This window comes from Pseudonaja textilis, chromosome 1 (genome assembly GCF_049901715.1).
Source record: "Pseudonaja textilis isolate UNSWEBS1 chromosome 1, rPseTex1.2, whole genome shotgun sequence".
Lineage (NCBI taxonomy): Eukaryota > Metazoa > Chordata > Lepidosauria > Squamata > Elapidae > Pseudonaja > Pseudonaja textilis.
The window spans coordinates 273,679,291-273,707,078 of NC_141990.1; the positions used below are offsets into that span (position 1 = coordinate 273,679,291).

Consider the following 27,788-nt stretch of genomic DNA (forward strand, 5'->3'; position numbering starts at 1 on the left):
AGTACACATATAGACTGGGTGAAACCAGGCTTAATAGCAGTAACTGTGAGAGGGATCTTGGAGTCTTAGTGGACAACCAGCTAAATATGAGCCAACAGTGTGCAGCAGCAGCCCAAAAAGCTAATGCAATCATAAGTTGCATTAACAGAGGGATACAATCAAGATCAAGGGAAGTACTAATACCACTCTATAAAGCCTTAGTAAGACCACACCTAGAGTACTGCATCCAGTTTTATTCACCACATTATAAAAAAGATGTTGAGACTCTAGAAAAAGTACAGAAAAGAGCAACCAGGATGATTAGGGGACTGGAGACTAAAACTTATGAAGAACGGTTATAGGAACTGGGCTTGGCTAGTCTAGCAAAGAGAAGGACCAGGGGAGATATGATAGCAGTCTTCCAATATTTGAGGGGCTGCCACAGGGAGGAAGGGGTCAAGTATTTTCTAAAGCACCTGTAGGCCAGACAAGGAATAATGGATGGAAAGTGAACAAGGAGAGATTTAACCTTGAAATAAGGAGAAACTTTCTGACAGTGAGAACAATCAACCAATGGAACAGCTTGCCCTGGGAAGTTGTGGGAGTGCCATCACTTGAGACTTTCAAGAAGAGATTGGACTGCCATTTGTCAGAAATGGTGTAGGGTTTCCTGCTTGGGCGGGGGGTTGGACTAGATGACCTACAAGGTCCCTTCCAACTCTGATTATATGTTATCTGTTCCTTAGCAAGGAAAGAAAATGAAGTAGATCAAAGAAAGGAAGTGATGTAACAAAAACAGGAACAGAAGCAGCAATTCCACATAAGGAAAACAAACATAGGAGTCTAATGGATTAGCCTGACTATTGGAAGCAGAACATATATTCTATATTGCTGGACTTTAAGCCCTTTCAGAACAAAAAAAAACTGTCAGCATCCAGGGAAAGAATCACATGACAGAAGACTGCTGTACCATACAACAATACTAAATAAGTTGATGGTTTAATGTGGGAAGGAAATAGAAATATATCTTGAGGAGACTTCTCCATTCATAAAACATGCTATTTGTCAGGAGTAAAGATTTTCAATTACCCCAAAATATTTTCCAAATTAGTAAACTCACTTTTTAAAAAATTATTTCCTGCTTATTCGAGTTTGATCAAATAATACTTCTAACAGCAGGAGTAATCATACAGTATTAGCATGGACTTGGAGGAAGTTCAAGAACCTGAATTTAGGTGACATTTTTTCTATCCTTCTACTCTATGGAAGAGAATCAGAAACAAGAATGTACCCAAGTGAACGAGTGGCTATACAAATGATGTTGACAGGAAATATTTTGTTTCTGGAACTGTATCCTATGTTAATTGGTAGTCAACAGATAACATTACATGGATTCTACCTCATAAGAATTAGTAAAACTGTGCTTGGCTAGAGCATGGAGAATTGAATCAAGGTGGCTTCAAACTGATCGCTTTGTGAATTGGAGATGAAAATCCTAACATAGGAAAAGACTTCACACATGGAAGGAAGTTAACAGTGTTGTTATTATAGACACTATTAAACAATTCAGTGGAAAATAAAAAATATGTTTGTTTCATAAATTTCTATGGGGTTTTCTATATACAAATGCTTAAATGATGAAAAATAAAGAAAATGAGTTTGAATTCTTAATTCAAGAAGTTAACTACAAGCTAATATGTATAAAATTAACACTGTTACTAATGCCTTTGTTTCTTGCCCAACCGAGAAGATGTAAAATGATGCTTTCCAAAAGCAAACTGCAGATCTTTCCAAGAGTCTTAAATAGCAGTGATAGAGAATTTAATTATCCCAACATCTGTTTGGAGGCAAGCTCTCCCAAACATGATAATCCCAGGAAATTTTCCTTCAGAGGGTTAAAGATTGTACAAGAAGATCAGTTATCTCACTTGATAGAGACTACCAGGGAAGATTTAATTGAGAAAGAAGTAGGAATATTTGGAACAAGTATAATAATGAATAGTTGGTTTTAAAGGAAATCAAGCTGAGTGTTACAATACATAATTAGAGCTTCAAAAAACAAGTTTAGCCATTTTTAAGTCAGGAAATATAAATGTATGATTTTAAAACAAATAGGTTTAGTGAAAAACAGCATGGGAATTCAATGCAAGAAAACTTGTGATTCTTTCCCAAAATCGATGTAAAAAGGAAAAATTGTATCATGGCAAAAATATAATTTTGCTGAAATCATTCCAATAACTATATACGTGTGTGTGTGTGCATGTGTGTGTGTGTATGTGTGTGTATATCTGATGGCAGATGAGATTCTGCCGAAACATTGCTACAACTTTAAAAGCACAACTACAATGACGTGGGAAAATACCCGAACAAAGCTGAATGCCGTGTGTGTGTGTGTGTGTGTGTGTGTGTGTGTGTGTATGGATCTTTGGTTATTTGGGTTTTCTCCTGCGTAAAATTGGAAGTATCTAGGTGACGTTTTGATGAAGTCTCATTCATCATCTTCAGGCTTGTGTCTTCGGCTTTGTGCTTCTCAAAGTAAAGGCTTTGCTTCTCAAAGCCGAAGACACAAGCCTGAAGATGATGAATGAGACTTCATCGAAACGTCACCTAGACACTTCCAATTTTATGCGGGAGAAAACCCAATAACCAAAGATCCACATACAAACTCCCATGAGAACCTCAGAAAATATATATATATATATATATATATATATATATATATATATATATATATATATATACATACATACACACACATACATATATATATATATATATATATATATATATATATATATATATATATATATATAAAATATATATATATATATATATATATATATATATATATATATATATATATATATATATATATATATATATATATATATATATATATATATATATATATATAATAATACTAGAACAACTAGTAACCAAGAACACTAGACTTAACAAATGCTTCAATCTCATCTTCTGCAATAGTTTGGATTCAATTTATGGAATACAAATTAAGGAACCCTTTTCCAACAGTGACCACAACACGATTGACTTTTGTCTCAACATAAGTCCACACAAAAATCATCACAATGACGGAATCCCCAATTATAACTTCAAAAAAGGCATGATTTTATAAACAACAATCTCTCATCCCTTGATTGGCAATTTCTATTCTCCGGATGCAATACTGTAGAAGACCATTACAACATATTTTTACTTGAAGTCAAAAGAGTCATCAAACTATATGTACCATTAACAACTCCCAAAATCAGAAAAAACAAGTTACCCATAACAATAAGGGAGCTTCAATCCAAAAAAAAATCACTTTGGCGGAAAAACAAATCTGGTCACATTGCCGACTTCAAAAGCCGATACAAAAATTTATGCCACCGGATAAAAACTGAATGCACCAATAATCACATTAAACAAGAAGAAAACCTATGCACCAATTCCACCTGCGCTTTCTACAATTTTGTAAACAACAAACTAAAAGACTCAAGGTCCATCCCACCCCTGAAAGGACCTAATGGCAAAGACTGCAACGATGACACTATTAAAGCCAACCTCTTTAACACAGTCTTAGGCTCAGTATTTGTAAACAGCAATGGATCATGCCCAGTATTTCCTAGTCGAACCACAGACAACTACAATGATCTAATATATATCGATTTTACAGCAGACAATGTTGAAAAAGCACGACGCAATCTAAAACTATCTCTATCCATTGGACCGGACAGAATATGTGCTTGCTTCTTAAAAAAGCTATACACTGCCATAGCCGAACCTCTAAGCATAATCTTTGAAAAATCTTTCAGGACCAGCTCCTTCCAAAACTACGGTCACAAGCCACAGTCATCCCCATCTTCAAAAAGGGAGACCCCAGCCTAGTTGAAAATTACAGACCAATCTCTTTATGCTGCGTCACCTGTAAAGTCATGGAATCAATTATTAACCAATCCATCACCCTCCACTTAGAAACAAACAACCTACTCTCTAATAAACAGGAAAAAACTATCATGTAATCTGCAACTCTTACACTTCAAAAACATATGAATTACACAACTCGATCAGTGCAAATCAATAGACGCAATCTACATAGACTTCTGTAAAGCCTTTGATTCAGTAGTACACGACAAACTACTCCTAAAACTAAAATCTTATGGTATCTCTGGACACCTGCATAACTGGATAGAAGCATTCCTGTCAAACAGACAACAAATGGTCAAAATTGGGAGCGTCCTATCAAATTCTCTACCTGTCAACAGTAGTGTCCCCTAAGGCAGTGTTCTAGGACCAACTCTTTTCATACTCTACATAAATTTCCTCTGTGATCATATCAAGAGCAACTGCATTCGCTGATGATGTAAAGCTATTCAACATTACAGACAATACGGCTACCCTTCAAAAAGACCTCAACTATGTATCAGAATGGTCAAACAAATGGCAACTTCAAATCTCAACAAATAATTGCTCTGTCTTACATATTGGCAAAAAAAATCAGAAAATAAAATACAGTCTGAATAGTCAAGACCTTGTTGATGATCCAAACTCTGTCAAGGATCTTGGAGTACTCATCTCTAATGACCTAAGTGCTAGAGCCCACTGTAACTACATAGCCAAAAAGGCGTTAAGAATTGTTAACCTAATCTTACGTAGCTTTTTCTCTGGTAATATTACACTACTAACTAGAGCATACAAAACATTTGCTAGACCAATACTCGAATACAGCTCATCAATCTGGAACCCACATTACATATCTGATATTAACACAGTTGAGAAAGCCCAGAAATATTTCACAAGAAGAGTTCTCCACTCCTCTACTCATTGCAGAATACCTTATGCCACCAGACTTGAAATTCTAGACCTAGAAAACTAGAACTACGCCGCCTTCGGTCCGATCGAAGTATAGTATATAAAATCATACATTGCAATGTCCTACCTGTCAATGAATACTTCAGCTTCAACCATAACAATACAAGAGCAAACAATAGATACAAACTCAAGGTTAGTCGCACCAAACTTGATTGCAGGAAATACGACTTCAGTAACAGAGTGGTCAATGTCTGCAATACTCTACCTGACTCTGTGGTTTCTTCCCCAAACCCCCAAAACTTTAACCTTAGACTGTCTACTATTGACCTCACCCCTTTCCTAAGAGGTCTGTAGGGAGCGTGCATAAGCGCACCAACGTGCCTACCATCCCTGTCCTATTGTTTCTTTTATTTTTCTTATATGTATCCATGTATTCATAACTATGTTTTTACTTATACCTATTATCTTGTAAGCAATTGACAAATAAAAATAAATAAAATAAACAAAAAATAAACTTAGTTCTAAAATAAACATTTGAATGAACATTAATCTGAAAAATATGAAAATGTTTTATGTTAACTTTGCTTTCTAGAAATGAAGTCTGCATCTCTCAAAGGTTATATCAGCAACAAAAATCTTCCAGAATGGTGAAAAAATAACAAGTAATTAAATTTGAGTATTCCTGACCAGTCCAGATTTGCTTGCCTAAGAATCAGGTAAACTAGGGTGGCATAGCAAAAATTGCATAGAATTTTTGCAATTCTAATGCAAAAATTGCTTAGAATGGCTTAAGAATTCCTAAAAAAAAAAGAGAGATATTTCCAATGAATGAAATTCTGCACAAGAATTCATTGCTACTTTTGGTATAATTGCCTGGTTTCATTTTTTTCGGAGCATTGAGCTACTATAATTCCCACATGTTTTTCACCCCCTGATTCATTTAGCTACCACTGATGTATTGTAGAGAACAAGATTTGAGAGAGGCCATAGGAAGTACATATATTGGAAAGTGATCTGTCATACAGAAAATATTTCATTTTCTTGAACCCTGACTTACCAAAACTGTATGAACCAACAAAAAAATTGAAGGGAAAAAAAGATAACAAGTACCATAACTTGTATGTTACCTTATTCTGCTACACATTTAAAGGTAAAAAGCCTGCTGCTGTCAAACCCTTCAAGCTGCATAAGGACGATAGGTTTGTAGTGCTGCTGATGGCCTATTAATGTTGCTGATGGATAAGCCAGTGAAAAGAAGAATGATGTACAAGAGTGTTGTAATTGATATTGTTGATGTCTCTCTTGGCAGTGCTCATTTTAGGACCTGCGCTCTAAATTCAATGATGAATTATGTTCTGTCGGTTTGGCACTTTGCTGGATATTTTTTTTCTAGCTTTTTGCCTTTTAGCTCCTTAAAAGGCATCTTTGTTAAGAATAGATACTAGTTTGTCTCAACTTTACGACTGTCAAATAATTCACTAAAGTTGAAGTTTGAGAATGAATACACTGTTACAAAGCTAGGATCGAGAATGAAAATAAATGCAATTGGGAGTGTGTTTTCTAACATCTAAAATTGGTGATGGTGAGTTGTTAGTATGAGTAAATAATAGTTCCCTCTAGGTGGCCTAGATATCATGCTTTGGTCAGTGTAATAAATTCCTTCCATCTTGGAAATGATACCTGAATATATAGTCAAGGGACCTTTCTCACTATCATATGTTAAAACTTCTAATGATATTTGTAGCAATGATACAGTGTGATGTTACATTTCACAGAAGAAAAACAATCCTTTATTCTGAAAATTTGTGTTATATCCTATAGAACTTAATTGTTTTAGACTTTACCCCTAATTTTAGTTTTTAAATTTTGTAACATATATAGTTTGCTGCTGCTAATTAGTGGATTGTGATCCATCCTTGGCCCTAGTTTTAGTTTTTTGATTTTGTAACATATACAATATGCTGCTACTAATTACTGATTTTTGATCCAGCATCAGAAAATCACAGAGTTGGAAGAATCCATTTTAGCCATTGGATCCAGTCCCCTGCTTAATTTGGGTTATGCAAATTAACACATGTTCAACAGATGGCTGCTGAGCCTCTCTTTGAACTTATCTATTTCTAGGGAAAACATCTTAATATAAGACATTATTATACTAATTAATATATAAGGAAGTATCCATTTCTATGGGACTAAATTATTTTGAACACTGTTCTATGTTCTGCCTGCTAGGATAATAAAGAACAGAACTTCTTTTCAGATACTTAAAAAGTGCTTCATTGTCCTTCTCTGAGTTTTGGCCAATACAGAATAATTTGGAAGCTATAATTTTAATGATGCAGCCTGAATTGTTATTTGCTTTTTTTCTTAGCATGTTACTTACACATTTCATTAATGATGAAGATGTAAAACATAAAGAGCATACATGTTCAGAACTGATTTTAACATTTTTCTCTTTTCTAATATGGCTTTAAAACGATAATGTGATGCAGTATGTAGTTATCCAGGGCAGGAAAGTAGGGAGGGAGTTAAAGCCTCCTGAACTCCACCCCCGAGTTTCTAACACGTTTTCTGCACTATAGCATACTGTAAAACAAAGCTAACATATGGTCAGATTGGATAAATGCATTATGAATTCTCTGGATTTAAAGAGTAAAAGAGCTTTGAGGTTGCTTAGCAACATGTGAATATGCATCAGAGCTCGTTCAGAGCCATCTTTGTTCTGTTTATTTGTTTAAAAGCAAGATGATAATGCAACAGTGATGATAGATTTCAAGGTAAAAGTCATAGAAATCTTGCTTTACTTCTTTAAGTCTGCAAACTTCTTTAAACTTATTTGTAGTTAAGTGCCCTTAAATATGAATTGGAAACTGTTCAGCTAATCAGTCTTAGATGAGCTTTTTGAAATGTCTTAGTTATAAGTCTATTTGAAATATCTATAGCCTGCCTCCTAGCTGAAATTCTTAAAGAGATTTATGCATATTTAAAATTCAGTAAAATATATCATGGAATTATTAAATTGGAAGGGGCCTTGCAGGTGTTCTGGTCTACTCTTCTACACATTATATTCTCAGATTATTCTGGAAAAATCATTTTTTCCTTTTTCCAGTAATGGAGCCTCCATAACTTAGAGAAGTAGGCTATTCCAATGCTAAATTACTCTCACAGTCAGGAAATTCCTTCTTATTTCAGGTTTGGATCTCTCATTCTTAAGCTTTCTTCCATTGGGTCTTATAGGATAAACTGCTATCATACTTCCTCCTATCTTTTTCTTCTTTAGGCTAAACCAAATTCCTTTAACTTCTCTTCATAGAACTTAGCCTCCAAGCACCTGACCAGTCTTGTTGTCCTCCTTTCCAGTCCCTCAATGTGCTTTTTGTATTGTGGAGATCAAAACACAGCACACCATTCCAGATGCAGTCAGGATGGAGCAGGGCTTTTACACTTGGGCCATTGATGATGCCATTTATACAGTGGTTCAATTCAACCAGTGTAACAACTGGTTTGGTGAGCACACACTTTGCGTGTACACGCAGGCTCCACATTAAAAAATCCCATTTTCGGCTCTAATACTTATCTTCTACTGCAGCCCCTGTGAATAAAACAGTTGAGGCACAGCAAACTGCTCTGCCGTGTGAATCAGCTGTGCTCTTAAACAACAAAATAAAGCACAAGAAAGAGTAGGGGTGGGTGGGCAGTGCCAAATGCTAGCCGGAAATACCGGTTCAACTGAACCGGTCCGAACTGGTAGAATCCCATCCCTGCATTTATATATTTTTCCTCTTGATGAAGGATTCAGGAGATGTACCATAGAGAAGAGACAAATGTGTCCCCAAGTTTTTTCCACCTATTTTCTGCCATCCTAACCACATTATTTTGCTTGGACATGAGTTTTTGTATGTGAGAATTCATAACATTCTGACTTGAACTTGATTGGCAAGGTAGTGAGAGGAAGAAAATATGTGGCTAGATCCTTAATGTCGTTTAGCAATATCAGGCGTCCCCATGGAGTTGGATGATAATGGGAGTCTGTATTTAAAGAACAGGTATGTATGCGGAGCCTTACCATGTCACAGGCCATACATTTAAATTTGGAGTAACAAACTACCTCAGAAAATGAGCAGTTGTCTTTTGCATATGGGACTTAATAAGAGAATACAGGTGTTAGATACTAATTATCCATTTCAAATATATCCTTTAAATTATATTTAAAATATGAATCTGTAGGTGACCTACAAAAAACCACATTCATTGCTAAGCTAGCTGCCTTCTGCTCATGCAATAAGGTTTCCTGACACTCTCCTTGTCTCATTTGACTGCCTCCTTTTCTTTTGCAAAGTCCCTCCTTTTTAAAGTTAGTGTTACTACTTTAATACACAAAACAGTCTTTCATTTAGTGTATTTCTTTATTGAATTTACAAAGCACTCAATTTCCTTATAACTCTGGTCCACATACAATATGAGATAATTTAAAACATTGCAATACCAAACAATAAAAAACATGTTTCTGTAAAAAATAACTTTTAACATCCCATAAGGAGTCTTCATCTTGCCTAGCTCATGTGATAAGAACCAGGTTTTAAAGGCTTATTTAGTAACAGGCCAAGTTGTTCAAGTGGGCCGAGGCCAATCTGTTTTCGCTCAAGCAGAGGCCTTAAACACACAAGCGGACTGGCTCAGCAGGGCCACCGTTAGTGTTTGGGGACAAACCCCCAAGCAGAGTGCACAGCAGCAGTCAAGCCAGGCAGCCAAATGAGAGAGAGGCTGGGCCCAAGAGTATACACACACTGGAGACAAAAACACTGTTTGTAGTTTTAAATAGTTATTTAATTCATTTAGAGTTTAAGCATTGTCAATCAGTCCATATGTCATTAATCCAATATATCCATCCAGTAACCTAGTCCATTAACTAATCAGTACAATGTCTTTATCTGCTTGTAAATCTTCTCCTTCCGATACCTTTCTCTCGAAGACAACGCTGAGTATGCACAGGATATCAGCTCACCAAGTAAACAGTCCTTTTGTTCAGTAGAAACGGTATCCAGCACAGTAGCCAACAAGCAGTAACAAGCAGACGTCTCAAAACAGGAGTAAACAGCAGGCAGCAGGCAGAGAGACCAGGAAGACCAGGGAATGTTACGTTACTCTCACTGCCTTTTATTGCTGCTTGCAACCGCACCCTTAATTAGCTAACCACATTGCAGTTTGGTGCTTAAAGCTACAAACACTTAAACCTAGGTTTATATATTTATTCACCCAAACCTAGTTGGTGTATCAATATACCCAACAGCCACGATAGATCAGGCAGAGTGGCGCCTACACCTGTCTGTCTTCCAGGAAGTAGTGCGGAGGTTTGGGCAACCGGTGATTGATCTATTTGCCTTTCCTCTCAATGCCCAATTGCCCCGGTATATTTCAAGGTACCCGACTCAGGGGGCAGAGGCCGTCAATGCCCTGCGTTGTCAGTGGCCTCCCGGACTGCTATATGTGTTTCCTCCACTCCCGGTAATACCCAGGTTGATCCAGAAGTTATTGGAGGAACGAGTGCAATTGATATTGGTCGCCCCTTACCAGGTGAACGTGGTTCGCAGACTTACAGGACCTGTCGAGAGAACAACCTTGGAAAATTCCACTGTCAAAGGTTTTCCTCTCCCAAGGGCCAATACTTCACCCCAACCCACAATGGCTCAGTCTAACCATATGGAGGTTGAGCGGAGCCATTTAAGGTTCCAACAGATTTCAGAGGATGCTATTGCCACCATTCAAGCATCCAGACGGTCCTCAACAAATTGTATATACGAGGCCACGTGGTCCGCCTTCTGTCACTGGTGCAGGGGTCTAAGATCGACCCAACTGCCCCATTAATAGGACAATTATTGGACTTTTTACAGGAGGGGTTGACCAAGGGCCTATCTCCAAATACTTTATGCAGACAGGTGGCGGCTTTAGCCTCGGTGATAGCCTGGGGTGACCTCCGGTCCATAGCGCACCATCCACATGTCCTCAGCTTTCTTAAGGGTGCTGCAAACCTCCTGTAGTTCACCACTATCCCACCTGGGACCTCAACAAGGTGTTAACCGCACTTACAACTGGCCCGTTCGAGCCTTTAAGAACTGCTAGTCTTAAATTCCTGACATATAAGGTGGCCTTCCTAATTGCAATCACATCAGCAAGGAGGATTTCCGAATTGGCGGCATTGTCAATGAGAAAGGACCTGTGCGTGTTTCATACAGACAGAGTGATTCTCCGATTGGATCCATCGTTCACTCCTAAAGTAAATTCAGCCTTCCACAGAGCACAGGAGTTGGTGCTTCCAAATTTTTGTCCAAAACCATCTCATAGACTGGAGCATCAATGGCATCGACTTGATGTTCGAAGGGCCTTAAGCATCTATCTAGACCGTATGGCGGCATTTCGAAAATCTGAGGCTCTATTCCTATCCTTCAACCCATCCACTTTAGGGCAAAAGGTGTCGTCGATGACCATCGGCAGATGGTTGAGAGCCACCATAGCTAAAAGATACGAATGCCAGTCCATCTCAGTTCCTAAGGGCATTACAGTCCATTCAACAAGGAGTGTGGCAACATCAGCAGCATGGGCCACATGGGCTTCCATAGACAAAATTTGCAGAGTGGCAACTTGGGCTTCACCATTGCCCTTTGTCAGAAATTATAAAATTGATGTCTATGCCTCAGCGGACGCTTCATTTGGCAGAAGAGTCCTGCAGAGGGTCCACAGAGTTTAGGAGTGGATTTCGATCCAGACGAAGTCCCTCCCTAAGGACAGGCCAAGCTTTGGTATGTCCCACTTCTGGATGCTCTTCACAGCTCATGGGAGAAAGGGCATTGGTACTTACCTGATACACCCGTTCTCTGTGAGCTGTGAAGAGCATCCAGCCCCACCCATTTCTTTCCATCTGGTGGGGTTCCGTTCCAGTCAGGGATCTAGATTAGGTGATGAGTCCCAGATTTTGGCACTCAGTCTTCGCAAAACTGGGGGATGCTGAGGAGGTGTCCCATGGAGGAGGAGGAGCGTCCTGGAGTTTTAAGCCCAGCCTTTCCAGAAGAGACTGAAGCACCTCCCAGTTCTGGATGCTCTTCACAGCTCACAGAGAACAGCTCACAGAGTACCAACGCCCTTTCTCCCGCAACCAGAGGGCGTTCCCTCAGTGCCAGGAACAATGACCAGAGGTGGCAGGCAGGCAGCAACAACCTATGGGTAAATGGCCCTTTCGAGGAGAAGGAGGCCGTTCCTTCTGACCCTCCAAGTAAATGCCCATTCTCCCCCACATCGGAGGCTGTTTGGCATTCTTTGCCTCCAGATGGGAGGAGTCTACATCGGATGCCTGGGTGCTTAGTACGGTGAGGTCGGGTCTGCAACTGGAATTCTTCTCGCCCTCCCCCCATGTTTTTTGTGAGATGTCCCATTTCTCGGTATAGTCCCAAACAGGCTCTTGTGGAATTGGCCATTCAACACCTCGTGGACATAAGGGCCATACAACTGCTTCTGGCAGATCAGCGAGGCCTTGAGTTTTATTCTAGGCTCTTCGTGGTCCCCAAGGCATCGGGGTGGTGGTGGTGAGCCATAGTCAACCTCAAGTTTTTTAAGTTTATCCCGTATAGGCGTTTTAAAATGCAGACATTTCATTCTATCCTAGAGAGCATTTGGGAGGGTGACCTCCTCTCTTCCATACAACTCATGGAGGCTTACCTCCATATCACTATCTGGCACCATCACCACCACTTTCTGTGTTTTTGTTATGAGAACGAGCATTTTCAGTACCACGCCTTTCCCTTCAGGCTGTCATTGGCTCCCAGAGTCTTCACCAAGTTGCCGGTGGCTTTGGTGGCTTCACTTCGGTCAGTTCCAGTGAGGCTTCAATGTTACCTGGAAGACATCTTGATTCAGTCGACGTCACTCCAGTCTTCACAGCGAGACCTCCACAATACATTGCAGTTTCTACAGGACCACGACTTTTTGATCAGCTTCAAGAAAAGTCATCTCTCTCCCACAACTAGGTTACTCCATTTGGGCACGATCATCGATACGTCTCTTTGTGAGGTTTCCCTCTCCCTGGATCAAGGAGAAAGCCTCAACGATACGATCCTTCAGATTTGCGACCAACATGCAGTATCTTTGTCTCATCTTTTCAGATTTCTCGGGAAGATGTATTGCTATCATCCCTTGGGCAAGGCTGCATTCTCAGGCCCTTCAGTGGTTCCTGCTATCATATCAACGAGCAGGAACCAGCCACTCTTCCTCCAGAGTGCAGGTTCCAGCACAGATTCTTCTCTCGTTCCGGTGGTGGCAATCCCCGGCTCTCTGCAGGGGACATCTGTTCAAGGAACTGGACAGTCCTGCTCACCACAGATGCCAGTCTCCAGGACTGGGGGCCCCATTTGGCTGGGCAGATGGCCCAAGGGAGGTGGTTTCAAGTAGAAAGGACTTGCCTCATGAACTGGTTAGAACTCAGGGCCATCTTCCTGGCATTGAAACATTTCCGAGCCAGGGTGGCAGGGGTACACGTGTTGGTGATGATGGACAATGTGGCCACAAAAGCACACGTCAACTGTCAGGGAGGGACGAGGTCCAGGGCCCTGATGAGGGAAGCTGAGCTCCTAGGGTGGTGGGCGGAGAGGCACCTGTTAGCCATCAGGGTGGATCACATTTCAGGGTTCGACAACTCTCAGACTGACTGGCTGAGCCAGAGCTCTGTCGACCATTAAGAGTGGAGTCTCCATCCCTCTCTGTTCAGGGATCCCTCCCTCAGATTCAGGGCTCCTTCAGTAGACCTTTTTGCCACTCCCCTGAATGCTCAGGTGAGCAGATATTTCACCAGGTTTTCTTCTCAGGAAGCGGAGGGGACCAATGCCCTTTGGAGCAGGTGGCCCTCGGGTCTTCTCCATGCCTTTCCCCCTCTTCCTATCATTCCGGCAGTCATTAAATGTTGGAGGAAAAGGTAGAGCTGATTCTCCTGGCGCCTCACTGGCCCAGGAGATCCTGGTTTGCCGATCTGGTGAACATATCTGTAGCCCAGCCATGGAGAATCCCGGCCCATAGGATCTCCCTTCTTCAGGGTGCCTTGATGCACCCGGATCCTCAGTGGTTCCACTTGACTGTGTGGCTCTTGAGTGGCAACATCTGAGAGATGCTAGCCTTCCCGATAGGGTTATTCACACCATTCAGGCTTTCTGTAAACCTTCCACAATATGCATTTACAATGCCACATGGAAGGTTTTCTGCAATTGGTGCTTTAGGGAGAACTGAGTTCCCACCTCAGCAGCAGTAGTGGACATGTTGCTATTCCTTCAGGATGGGCTAGATAAGGGGCTCTTGCCCAACACCTTACGCCACCAGGTAGCGGCTTTGTCATCTGTTCTGCACTGGGAAAACTTCTCTTCCCTGTCCCATCATCCGTCTCTGTGTAGGTTTTTAAGAGAGGCCTCTGTCTCCTGGTGGTTCAAAGGAACCCCAGGTGAGAGCTTCCTAAGGTGTTTCAAGCCCTTACGGGGTCTCCTTTCGAACCCCTCAGATCTGTATCACTTCAGTTCATGACCTTCATGGTGTCCTTTCTAGTGGCTATTACATCAGCCTGGAGAGTGTCAGCACTCTCAGTTAGACAGGACCTCTGTACCTTTCATGAGAACAGGGTGGTCTTACGTTTAGATCCTATCTTTGTCCTGAAAATCAATACCTGGTTCCATCGGGCTCAAGAAATTGTGTTACCTGATTTCTGTCCCAACCCAAGCCACAAGTTGGAACATAAGTGGCATACATAATAACAAGAGCTCTTCGCATCTACATCAAACATACAGCTGTTTTTTGGAAGACTGAGGCCTTGTTCCTGTCTTCCTCTCCAAACTCCTTGGGATGCAAGGCTTCTTCTCCTACCCTGAGCAGATGGATCAGGGCATGTATATCCAAGGCCTACCTGACCTTGGCCCTTCCAGTACCCAGAAATCTGACTGCGCACTCCACCAGAAGCGTGGCTACTTGGGCTGCTTGGTCTACTCAGGCATCTCTCAAAGAGATCTGTAGGGCGGCTACCAGGGCAACTCCGTCTCCCTTCATTCTGGACTGATTTGCTTCAGCAGATGCAGCATTTGGCAGATGGGTAGTTCAAAGGGTAGTTCCACAAACGGAGTAAGCTAACTGGACGAGATCCCTTCTGAGGACATGCAGGCTTTGATATGTCCCATCCTGGGCTCTTGACACAGTGTCGATGAGAATGGGCATTGGTATAATTACCTGAGAACACCCTTTCTATCTATGCTGCAAGAGAGTCCAGCCCCACCCTTGGTTTGTCTGGTTTTGGCTATCAGGGTGGGTTGTTTCTAATTGGGTTTTTTTTCTTCCATAGACACTCGATGTCTGTCACATATCTTTGCCTAAAGCTGGGGAGCCAGCAAGGGACCGGCTTTTATATACTGGCAGACTCAGCTCTATGATGTCATGGGGAGGAGTCTACCCATCCTGGACTCTCTTTCAGCATAGATAGAAAGGGCATTCTCAGGTAATTATACCAATGCCCGTTTACTTGGAACAGCTTACATCCTGCGATGATATCTGTAATACCATTAAATATCCATATCTGCCTATCCTAGGTCCTTGGAAAGGGTCTTGATAGGTGGAGCAAAATGCCAAACCAAATCTGAACATCTGGCTGATTGTGTGACAAATCACAGTAACACTAATATATGAGGACCACAAAATAAAGAAAATGAAGAAGCCAAAATACTTCTTTTTAGAAATCAAACAGATAAACATCTGTCATCAAACACCCTGGACCTAATAAGAAAGATAAAAAAGCCTGGATAGTGGATACTACTTTGGATACTACTTGGAGTAGTACTTGGAATACTTGGAGACAGTATAACAGGAGAGAAACAACTGGTGAAAATCATAAAATACAAAATCACAAGATGGAAATAGAAATTGAACAACTGTGGCAAAATAAAACAAAGCTAGCACAAATAATGATAGGCTTCTTGGGTACAATTCCAAAACAAATGCAGCATCACTTGAACACCTTTGGCATTCACCAAATCCTTATCAGTATATGGCAAAAGGCAGCTTACATCCTGTGATTAATTTTAAATACAAACAACATCCACGTATCTCAGGATCTTGGGAAGGATTCAATAGGTGGATACAAATGCCAAATCCAGTATAACCATCTATTTCACTGTGTGATGAACCATAACATTCTAATAATAAAAGTTCTTAATGTAATTTAATGAAGAAAGATGATCATGCTTAGCAGTTAACAGTACATGGCTACTGATGAAAATAATGGGTCTGATTTTGTAGAGCAAGGCTGTCAAACTACCGGTCCACGGGCCGGATGCGTCACATACTGGCCATGTTCGGTTTACTGAAGGAGGAAAAAGTTACAATACGTCATGTGACACTGCCATGATGACATGAGTTTGACACCCCTGTTGTAGGACTTGAGAGTAATTGTAAGCAAAACCTTTGTATTTGCCTTAAACAAGAGAAATAAATACCTTAATAATTGGGTGAGGTGCTTCTGGATTTGGTCTTGAGTTTGCCTACTTAAAAAAGTAAAGACTTGAGTTTGAAATCCTCAGAAGCATTACCCCCAAGCAATAATGTTAGCATATTCTTTATGCCTTATATCTGCCGTGCTGCACTTTTTTCCTCTTTCAAAATGTAGGTCCTTTCAGACACCCCCCCCATGCCCTGCCCCAGATCAGCCAGTTTTGTCTACATTAAATATTTGGTCTGGCAAATAACTTTCCTTTTCAATAATTGTTTTAAACATGTCAGGAAAGTCACTCGGCACTTAATTTGGCACCCACTGCTTCAGCTTTAATATTATGTAAATTCACCTTCACTTTGAAACGGCTGAGCCAGCCTCCACTCACTAAAATTTCTCCATCACAGTCACTTTCAGTTGCTGCATGTATAACTTTTAAATGATTGAGAAGGTTTCAAGTCTTCAATAAAGTCAGGCTAACAGGCATATTATGCTGATTTTGATTGCCCAACAAAATTATCAATTGCATTTCCATTTCAATGATTAAATTATTGTGTTGTTTAATAATAATTGTAGCTTTCGTCAGGGCAGGGCCTTTCACCTGCTCCATTATTCTTTACACTTTAAAAATGTTCATTGACCAAGTGTAACCAAATGTCTCCCACGACTGATGGCATTTCAGCTCTTTCTGACTGCCTTATTAATTCTACTGCCATGTTTCTCACAAAATAAGGCCAGGCCTTATTTTTTTTTGACCCCCGAAAAAATGGCTAGGCCGTCTTTTTGGGGGTGACTTAGTTTCCTCTCCCACCTAGAGCAGCCCATACAAATTTCCCTCGCCGCGAGGCCGCTTCTATTGGCTGACGAAAGCTCCCCAAAGTCAGAGTCCCCAGCTGCTTCGGGGCAAGGCATGGCTGCCCATGTCCCCTCGCCATTAGGCAGTCTCTTTTGGGTGATGGAAGTTCCCCAAGTGCAGTCACCTGCCACTTCAATCGTCCGGTAGAAGCGGCCTTGGAGTGAGCGCACACACACACACTCCCTCACTGCAAGGCTGCTTCTATCGGCTGACAAAAGCTCCCCAAAAGCAGAGTCCCCAGCCGCTCGAGGCGTGGCATGGCTGCCCATGTCCCTCGCCATTAGGCAGTCTCTTTGGGCGATGGAATCTCCCCAAGTGCAGTCACCAGCCACTTTGATTGGCCAGTAGAAGCAGCCTCACGGCGAGGGAGTGTGCGTGTGCTCGCCTGAGGCTGCTTCTACTGGCTGATTGAAGTGGCTGGTGACTGCACTTGGGAGCTTCCATTGCCCGAAAGAGACTGCCTAATGGAGAGGGACACAGGCAGCTACACCTTGCCCCAAGCAGCTGGGGACTCTGCCTTCGGACAGCTTTCGTCGGCTGATAGAAATGACCGGTAGAAGCGGCCTTGGGGCGAGCGCACACACACACTCCCTCACTGCAAGGCTGCTTCTATCGGCTGACAAAAGCTCCCCAAAAGCAGAGTCCCCAGCTGCTTCGAGGCGTGGCATGGCTGCCCATGTCCCCTCACCTTTAGGCAGTCTCTTTTGGGCGATGGAAGTGCAGTCACTAGCCACTTTGATCGGCCGGTAGAAGCAGCCTTGGGGCGAGTACACACACACACACTCCCCTTGCCGCGAGGCCGCTTCTATTGGCCGACAAAGCTCCCTTGAAGGCAGAGTCCCTAGCTGCTTCGGGGCAAGGCATGGCCACCCGTGTCCCCTCGCCATTAGGCAGTCTCTTTGGGCAATGGAATCTCCCCAAGTGCAGTCACCAGCCACTTCGATCGGCCGGTAGAAGCGGCCTGGGGTGAGTGCACACACACTCCCCACGCCGCGAGGCTGCTTCTATTGGCCGACAAAGCTCCCTTGAAGGCAGAGTCCCCAGCCGCTTTGGGGCGTGGCATGGCTGCCCGTGTCCCCTCGCCTTTAGGCAGTCTCTTTTGGGCGATGGAATCTCCCCAAGTGCAGTCACCAGCCACTTTGATTGGCCAGTAGAAGCAGCCTCACAGCGAGGGGAGTGTGTGCGTGTGCTCGCCCTGAGGCTGCTTCTACTGGCTGATTGAAGTGGCTGGTGACTGCACTTGGGGAGCTTCCATTGCCCGAAAGAGACTGCCTAATGGAGAGGGGACACAGGCAGCTACACCTTGCCCCGAAGCAGCTGGGGACTCTGCCTTCGGGCAGCTTTCGTCGGCCGATAGAAATGGCCTCACGGCGAGGGGAGTGTGTGTGTGCGCTCACCCCGAGACCACTTCTACCGGCTGATCAAAGTAGCTGGTGACTGTACTTTGGGAGCTTCTATCGCCCGAAAGAGACTACCTAAAGGCGAGGGGACACGGGCAGCCATGCCACACCCTGAAGCGGCTGAGGACTCTGCCTTCGGGGAGCTTCTATCGGCTATCAGGGTATTCTAGCCTAGGCTACCTGCAGGACACTCCTAAAGGCAAGTTTTCTCCCCAACCCCCTGCCCTTCCCCCCCATTTCTCTTCACCTCGTGTAGTTCTAATGAATGATGTGAAAAATGGCGGGGAAACGCATGGTTTAAATAGGCCTAATTTTTGTGGGCGGGGCTTAATTTCACCTCATGCCTAGAAATCATGCTGGGCCTTCCTATTGGTGGAGGCCATATTGTTGGAGAAACACGGTATATTTGTGATTGGGTTTTTTTTCTTTGATGCATCACCAACACTTGCATCTGATTTATGCTTTGGAAGCATGGTAAATAGAGAGAAACAGCAACATCATCTAAATAAAATGCCACATGATCTGACTAAAAATTGTGGACCGCATTCTTCTTTCCTTCCTGGAGCCAACAAACCACTGAAGCTGCATAATGCTCTTGCAATTTGCTAAAAACCTCTAACAACTAGCTGTACAGTATATTAAAAATGCACACGTTATTTTTGATGATCATGAAACATTGCACGGTTTCAGCAGCTCATCGGCTCATTGGCTCAAATAAGGAAAATGCATCTGCCGTTTCTAGTTGGATCACTGTCTAGTTGGATTCAGCTGTCTAGTCTAGTCAGATAGCTTTGCATTTAGCTATCTGCCATTTTTAGTAATGTGTAGTCTTTCATAAGTACAAATATTTGGTAAATTCATTATTTAATCAATTTAATTTATATACCACCCATCTCCTTGATAAGGAGACTCTGGGTGACCTGGAAACCATAAAAAGATAAATAAAAAAATGATTAAAATTTTAAAAGTATTTCAAAAATACTTTTAAAAGCAAGGAGATGGATGGCATGGGGATGAGAGCTTATCTCATCAACCATCTCCAGTGGTGAGTACCTCTTGGGGCTCCAAGCCAACCAGGAAAACCAATTTTTAATACTCTTCTGGCATGCTAAAAAGTGGGCGAAGTTCCATCTCTGACGATAGAGTGTTCCACAGAGGATGGGAGCCATGATGGAAAAGCTTCTTCTCCTTGATCCTACCCAGTGGGATTCCTTAGCAGATGGTGACTGTAGCAGGCCCCTTTCTACTGGAGCAAATGGAATGGGCTAGTCCCAATGGGATGAGATGGCTGTTCAGATACCCTGGATCCTTGCCATATACAGCTTTAAAGGTAATGACTAACTAATACCTTGAATTAGACCCAGAAGCAAATTGGTAACAAATGCAGCTCATGCAACAGCAACTTTATATGTAGATATTCTTAACCCTTGGACTGCCTTGACCAAATTGTTCATAATGCTTAATGGTCTTAACGATAAAATGTTCAATTTACAGTATATATGCAGATGAGATAAAATAAGACATTATTTCTGATACCAAAGGCGAGTCCTATAGTAGTAAGCTCTATCTACAGATATCTAAAACCTCATTTTTGTACTTCATGTAAACATGTTACAGCTTTCTAATTTTTCCCCCCACTATCTAATTTTTGCAATTTTAATAATCTCCATGAATTCATTTCCCACTAGAGCAGAAATTCTGTTAGCAGATGAAAGGCAAAAATGAACACTTTAAAGCTATAGAAAAACCACACTGTTTTGCCATTAGACTTCAGCAGTCATGTAGAGTCTGAAAAGAGCAAGTACAAATGGATGAGGGAGGACTAAGATCTACTTTAACTATTTTGTTATAGCTGATAAAATTGTGACAATTTTTTTCATACAAATGATTACTTTCCAGTGAATAGTTCATGATGAATTTAAAAGGAAAAGAGATTATCTTTAGAGTGAGAATCAAGGAAAGCAGGAAGATAATGGAAGATGATTGAATTAATTTATGTGAGATAAGAAACTAAACTGTTTGATTTCTCATCATACTGATTCTTCTCTCAGCCATGAGGTCATTTGCTAAAAGAGCAAGCAGCCTAATTTATTGTGTCAATTCCCTTGAAGCAAAGAAATTATTCACCTTTCCTCAGTTTTTGTGTATTCAGTATGCAATTAGCATTTTGACTTCAGTCAAAATACATTTTTCAAAACAGAAAATTACATTCTGTCCTTAGTTATACTAGTATGGTGTTTCTCCTGAATGTATAGTTGTGCAGATTTGTAAATGATTCTATTACTATAAACTGCTTTAAGCGTCAAGGATATCAGCATACAATTCAATATTTTTGGAGTAAAGGCTGAAACAAGAGAAAGTGTGGCTGAATCACTCAAAAGGCACCAGTTGAAGCCCACAGGCATGGGTGAGCAGTCATGCTTATAATCTGATAATCTCATGGAGACTTTAATCACATGGATGTCAGTGGCTGTCAATGGCACTGTTCAAAAACATCTGCCTCTGTGGGGGTGTTGCCAATGTAAACAATAGGGGTGATGCAGGAAAAGAGCCAGTTTTCATACATTGGGTACACATTCTAACTGAATGATTTCTCGTTGAAATTCTAAAATTCTAAAGCTTCATCTAAGCATCCAGTGCTCTTCCTCTTTAAATATATGTAGGTAGCAATAGGTAGGATGTTTAGCAAGACAGTTCTTAAGTGAGTTTTGCTTCATTTTATGATCTTTCTAGCAACAGTTGTTAAGTGAATCACTGAAGTTGTTACATTAGTAAACCAGTTGTTACGTGAATCTGGTTTCCCTATTGACTTTGCTAGTCAGAAGGTAGCAAAAGGTGATTTACATGACCCCAGGACACTGCAACTGTCCTAAATATGAATCAGTTGTCAAGTGTTCACATTTTGATCATATGATCATAGTTGATCATAAGTGTGAAAAATGGTCACAAAACACTTATTTCAGTGCTGTTGTAACTTCAAATAGTCACTAAATGAATGGTTGTAAGTCAAGGACTACCTGTAGTTGCTATCTTATGACTTGCAAGCTCTGCTTGAAAAAACTTAACATGTTTTGGTGTCATACACACATTAAAACACTAATTTTGCTGAGTTGCAAACATCATAGTCTTGTTTAAGCTTACTTTTAGCATGTTAAAAATGCTTATTTTTAGTGATTCAAATATGACAGTTTGGGTTTCAATTCTTCCTATTGCTGTAGGAAAGGAACAGCTGTTTCTCATATTTGCAAAAAGTACTGCAGTTTCAAAGGGAAAAAATAAATAGTGCCAGAATTTAATATCTGCAGGGCCTGTGGGAAGATTTGAAGTTTCTGTCTGACAGTCCATGGAGCATGAACAGGATGAAGAAATATGGATCTTTGACTGTAAAATTATACTGAGAACTAAAAATTGTAAGGATCCGTATGCCAAATCAGATTACTGCTGATTTTGAAACAGCTGACCTCCAGTTAATTAGTCAGATTGGCTGCAAAATCCTGATACAAAATTAAATTAATAATTTAGAAGAAGAAGGGTAAGTACTGAATACAATTTGTAATACTGCTTAGCACTGCAGTGCACTGGAAATATTCAGGTTCATGGTGAAAACACTCCGCTTGCCTCCAACTCCAGGGATGGCTAACATGAAAGCGGTAAAAGGGTATCTTGTTCTTGTCACAGTGCGCAGTTGTTGATGTAACAATACACTTGCAGAGCAGCATCTCCGGCTTCTGTAACCTTCATACTAACAAACAGAAAGGGAATATACTGTATGTGTAATTGTATGTGGGAATGACCTTGAGGGTGGGTAGTAAATGGGGAAAGATGCTACCTAGGGAACAATCATCAGATAAGAGAGAGCATAGCCTTCAGCTACATAATGGGCAGAACCTCCTTAGCTTCTGAGGCTGTAAAAGAAAAAAAGAGACTGTTGTGTTTTCTGTCTTGTCTACCTGGGAAGGCCGACATTATAGAACAAATCTTCCGCTGTTTCTTTTACATTTTGCACTTATGTCCCATGATAAATTACCTGCACTTCTCATTGCTCGAGCAATGAAGGGAAGTTTCATTTTGCAACAAGCATTGGTTAGAGCATTGGCTTAGAAAGGATTGGGGCAGTTTATGAGAATTGGAATTGCCATAGGAAAAGCATTCTTAGAGAATTAGTTATAAGAAAGAGAATTTTGGAGACCCAATGTGAGGTAGCGGTTTAAGGACCCAGACTAGAAGCTGGTAGATCATGACCATTCCAAAGGTGCTTTTTCAAGAGGAAACTGGATGTTCTAGTTTTTCTTTGAAGATGTTTCACTTCTCATCCAAGAAGCTCTGAGCTGAAGAAGCTTCTTGGATGAGAAGTGAAATGTCCTTAAAGAAAAAAAAGAAAGTCCAGTTGTCTCTGGAAAAGCACCTTTAGGACAACCATGACCTGGATGACTAAGAATCTCCATAGATATTGGTAGATCATGAGTTCTAATCTCTGCTTTAGGCATAAAATCTGATTGTGCCAGCCACTCTTTTTCAGCCTTACGAAGAAAGCAATAGCAAACCACTTCTAAAAAAATCTTGCCACAAAAACTAGGAGTGAAGACTAACCCAAAGTTATTTCCCCCAAATGTATGGAAGATTTTAACATCCTTCTTTCCCTCCTCCCCCACATCTTTCCCATAATAGTTCTCATCTTGTAAGGAAATGAGTGTATGAGACTTGAATTGTTGGTTTGAAAGATCACATTATCTTTAAAGCCAGTCCTCAGTATGGCAGCCTAAACAAATTTAAAAATAGGGATTGGGCAATAAATTTGGTTGTCTTGAAATGCATACATCACATTGATTTTTATTGAAGTGTTACTTGGTACGTTGTTGGGAACATGACAGATACTGATAATGATATTTAGTGAATGTGCATTGTGTTTATTTACAGGAATAAGGTGATCTTTCTAAAGTAGTGTGAAATTAGTGCTCTGCATGACAGATGTATGAGGAAAGGAATTTTGTAATTTGAATTCTGACAAGAATTTAGGGGTTTAGTTAGAGTTAGGAAAAGCAGAGCGTGGTCCTTTATACTTGTTGCCTGATGCAGATCCCTATCTTTACTTGAATAAGTTCTGGATAAATTCTGCTTACCCAGAAATACTACAAACATTGCATAAATATCATAAATCCCCAGTGTTCTCTCATCCAAAAGAAACTAAATATTTGTGAGACGTATGCAAAGCTAAACTTGGAATTCATTCGGATGTTATCCTCAGGCTGCTAGGAAAAGTGTTTTGTTACATTTTATAGCTGACCTTATATAAATATTTTGTGAAAATCATAAAGACTCCAATCTGTAATTAGTTGGTGGCTTCAGTTGTCATGATTTTTAAAGCATGTTTATTTAAAGTGAAAAGAGCTAACAATGAAAGCAGCAGGCAAGCAAGAACAGTTGGAACACATGATATTTTAGTTCTTTGTCCTTTGATAACTTCTACATCAGTGAAAGCAGATTTTATTCCGAGCACTGATATATTGAAAATAAAGTTGAAATTTTAATTTATTGAAGTATGAACACCGTATTTTCCAATCTGTTTCTGAAATACGTATGAATATCAAGATTGTAAGCATTTGGTATAGTCAATCACAGCAGAGTTTAATAATGCATCTGCGGAATTATCTTTCACCATTTACATTAACAATTACTTGAGCCTATAATTGTTTATTTCATTTAGAAATAATGAAAAAATGGAACGGGAGAATGCTTGGGGTTTTTTTAATTAATAAAGATTGTTTCTGCTGTTCTTTAATGCAGAAAGCCTTGTTTTGATTTAATCTTCTTGTGAAGATGGGATTGTAGGTAGAACCATATGGTTGCTAGGACAACCCTGGAATGTTCATTCAAAAGATTGCAGCATTGGACACAAAACACAAAGTGCTGGTACTAGTAATCTCCTCTGATGTGATTTAAGGACACATTGCATGGTTTATTACAATGGATTTTGAAATTCCAATAAATAATTTAAATAATGATTGAAACATAATCGTTGGATTTCTTTCCAATATATTAGGGTAGTATATTGCTGTCCTATACATGTTTATTTAATTCAATGAAATGGTTTCTCTGAAAAGAGGTAGAAGATAATAAAATTGCATAGAAAATGACACAAAATAGTTAAAAAAAATTGTGCACAAAAGGTCTCTAACATCCACCAGCTCCGTGTCGTCCTCATGGAGGAGTGGAACAGGACTCCAGTGGCAACCTGAAAAGCTCTGGTGAACTCTATGCCCAAGAGGGTTAAGGTGCAGTGCTGGAAAATAATGATGGTCACACAAACTATTGACACTTTGGGCCCCATTTGGACATTATCACTTAGGGTTGTACTCACTTTTGTTGCCAGCAGTTTATTTATTTATATTTATTTATATTTATTTATTTATTTATTTATTTGGTTTGTCAATTGCTTACAAGATAATAGGTATAAGTAAAAACATTTTCATATTTTTCAGATTAATGTTCATTCAAATGTTTATTTTAGAACTGTTTATTTTTTATTTATTTTATTTATTTTTATTTGTCAATTGCTTACAAGATAATAGGTATAAGTAAAAACATAGTTATGAATACATGGATACATATAAGAAAAATAAAAAAATAAAAGAAACAATAGGACAGGGATGGTAGGCACGTTGGTGCACTTATGCACGCCCCCTACAGACCTCTTAGGAAAGGGGTGAGGTCAATAGTAGACAGTCTGAGGTTAAAGTTTTTGGGGTTTGGGGAAGAAACCACAGAGTCGGGTAGAATATTCCAGAGATTGACCACTCTGTTGCTGAAGTCGTATTTCCTACAATCAAGCTTGGTGCGATTAACCTTGAGTTTGTATCTATTGTGTGCTCTTGTATTGTTATGGTTGAAGCTGAAGTATTCATTGAGAGTTAGGACATTGCAGTGTATGATTTTATATATTATACTTAGATCGTAGTTCTAGGTTTTCTAGGTCTAGAATTTCAAGTCAGGTGGCATAAGGTATTCTGCAACGAGTAGAGGAGTGGAGTTTAGACATTAATGGCTGTGTGTTGCGTTATTTTGAGAGGACAAGCACATTTACACTGTCTACATTGTAGCCAAGCGTCATTTCTTCAGTGTTGTTACATGAAAAGATATACTTAAATATTTACAAAATGTGAGGGGGTGTAGAGTACCCCCACACACACTCACAGTATAGTTTAGTACAGTATAGTATAGTATAATGATTCTAGTATAAATTAAAACAAGCAATATTTTCTTTTGTTCTTTTCTTATTTTATGTCTTTAATATCTTTGGCTCATAATTTCTTATTCCTGTTCCATACTTTGCATTATGTTGGTTATCCAGAAGGTGAGCAATATAATGAGTATAATATGTATGAAAAAGCTTAAATGAGACTTCCCACAAGTGCTGCATGGAGGATGTTATGTCTGTTACATAGAGCGATATTTTTAAACAAATGTGTGCCACATTTTCCTTTTATCATTCAGATAACTGAATTTTTAAATTCTGATTGTTGATGACTAAAAGTCTTAAATAGACCTTAAATTATATGGATTTCAACACCTAGAATTCTGTTTATTGGCTGGAGTATTCTGGGAGTGGAGGCCCACACATCTTCACACAGGTCAGTTGAGGAACACTGTTGTAACCTGTCATGTTGAATGGTAAAAAAGTATATCTTAATCAGGAACTCAGCTTCTTTTTAATGATCTTTCACCTTTAATAGTTTTATTTACTGTGAAGCCTTGTAGTTCAAATTCTATTTATTTTTTATTTTATTTTTATTTATTTATTTTTGTCAATTGCTTACAAGATAATAGGTATAAGTAAAAACATAGTTATGAATACATGGATACATATAAGAAAAATAAAAAAATAAAAGAAACAATAGGACAGGGAGGGTAGGCACGTTGGTGTGCTTATGCACGCCCCTTAAAGACCTCTTAGGAAAGGGGTGAGATCAATAATAGTTAGTCTAAGGTTAAAGTTCTTGGGGTTTGGGGAAGAAACCACAAAGTCAGGTAGAGTATTCCAGGCATTGACCAGTCTGTTGCTGAAGTCGTATTTCCTGCAATCAAGTTTGGTGCAATTAACCTTGAGTTTGTATCTATTGTTTGCTCTTGTGTTGTTATGGTTGAAGCTGAAGTATTCATTGACAGGTAGGACATTGATAAATGTATGATTTTATATACTATACTTCGATTGGACTGAAGGCGGCATAGTTCTAGGTTTTCTAGGTCTAGAATTTCAAGTCTGGTGGCATAAGGTATTCTGCAACGAGTAGAGGAGTGTATGCTCTAGTTATTAGTGTAATATTACCAAAGAAAAAGCTATGTAAGATTAGGTTAACAACTCTTAACACCTTTTTGGCTATGTAGTTACAGTGGGCTCTAGCACTTAGGTCATTAGAGATGAGTACTCCAAGATCCTTGACAGTGTTTGGATCATCAACAAGGTCTTGACTATTCAGACTGCATTTTATTTTCTGATTTTTTTTGCCAATATGTAAGACAAGGCACTTATTTGTTGAGATTTGAAGTTGCCATTTGTTTGACCAATCTGATACATAGTCAAGATCTTTTTGAAGGGTAGCAGTATTGTCTGTGGTATTGAATAGCTTTACATCGTCAGTGAAGAGAATGCAGTTGCTCTTAATATGACCACAGAGGTCATTTGTGTAGAGTATGAAGAGAGTTGGTCCTAGAACACTGCCTTGGGGGACAGCACTGTTGACAGGTACAGAATTTAATAGGACGCTCCCAATTTTGACCATCTGTTGTCTGTTTGACAGGAATGCTTCTATCCAGTTATGCAGGTGTCCAGAGATACCGTAAGATTTTAGTTTTAGGAGTAGTTTGTTGTGTAAAACTGAATCAATGGTTTTACAGAAGTCTATGTAGATTGCGTCTATTGCTTTGCCCTGATTCATTTAATACAGATTAACTATTCCTCTTTGCTCTGATTGTAATCCTTTGTAATTGAATAGAAATCTGATAATGTAAATATTAAATCTTAAGGAGATAAGATGAATTCTATTCTATTCTTAGATGAATATTTTTCTGAAATAGAAATATTAATGTTAAAATATTAAAATCATTACTTTTAAATTAAATTATTAAAAATAATGGTTACCATCCAATTCTGAAGTAAAAATAAAAACAGAATAAAATAAAAACAGAAATTGGAATGTTTCTGCCATCATGCATTGTGTCCTAGCCAAAATATTGATCCAATTGC

At 39.9% G+C, this 27,788-nt stretch overlaps 2 protein-coding genes across 2 annotated transcripts in view; one reads left to right on the forward strand and one right to left on the reverse strand.

The window, feature by feature from the left end:
- CHRM5 (cholinergic receptor muscarinic 5) overlaps positions 1-27,788 on the reverse strand; it is an 87,241-nt gene that overhangs the window by 28,866 nt on the left and 30,587 nt on the right. The window lies entirely within an intron of this gene.
- Positions 1-27,788, forward strand: part of AVEN (apoptosis and caspase activation inhibitor) — a 144,874-nt gene that overhangs the window by 14,927 nt on the left and 102,159 nt on the right. The window lies entirely within an intron of this gene.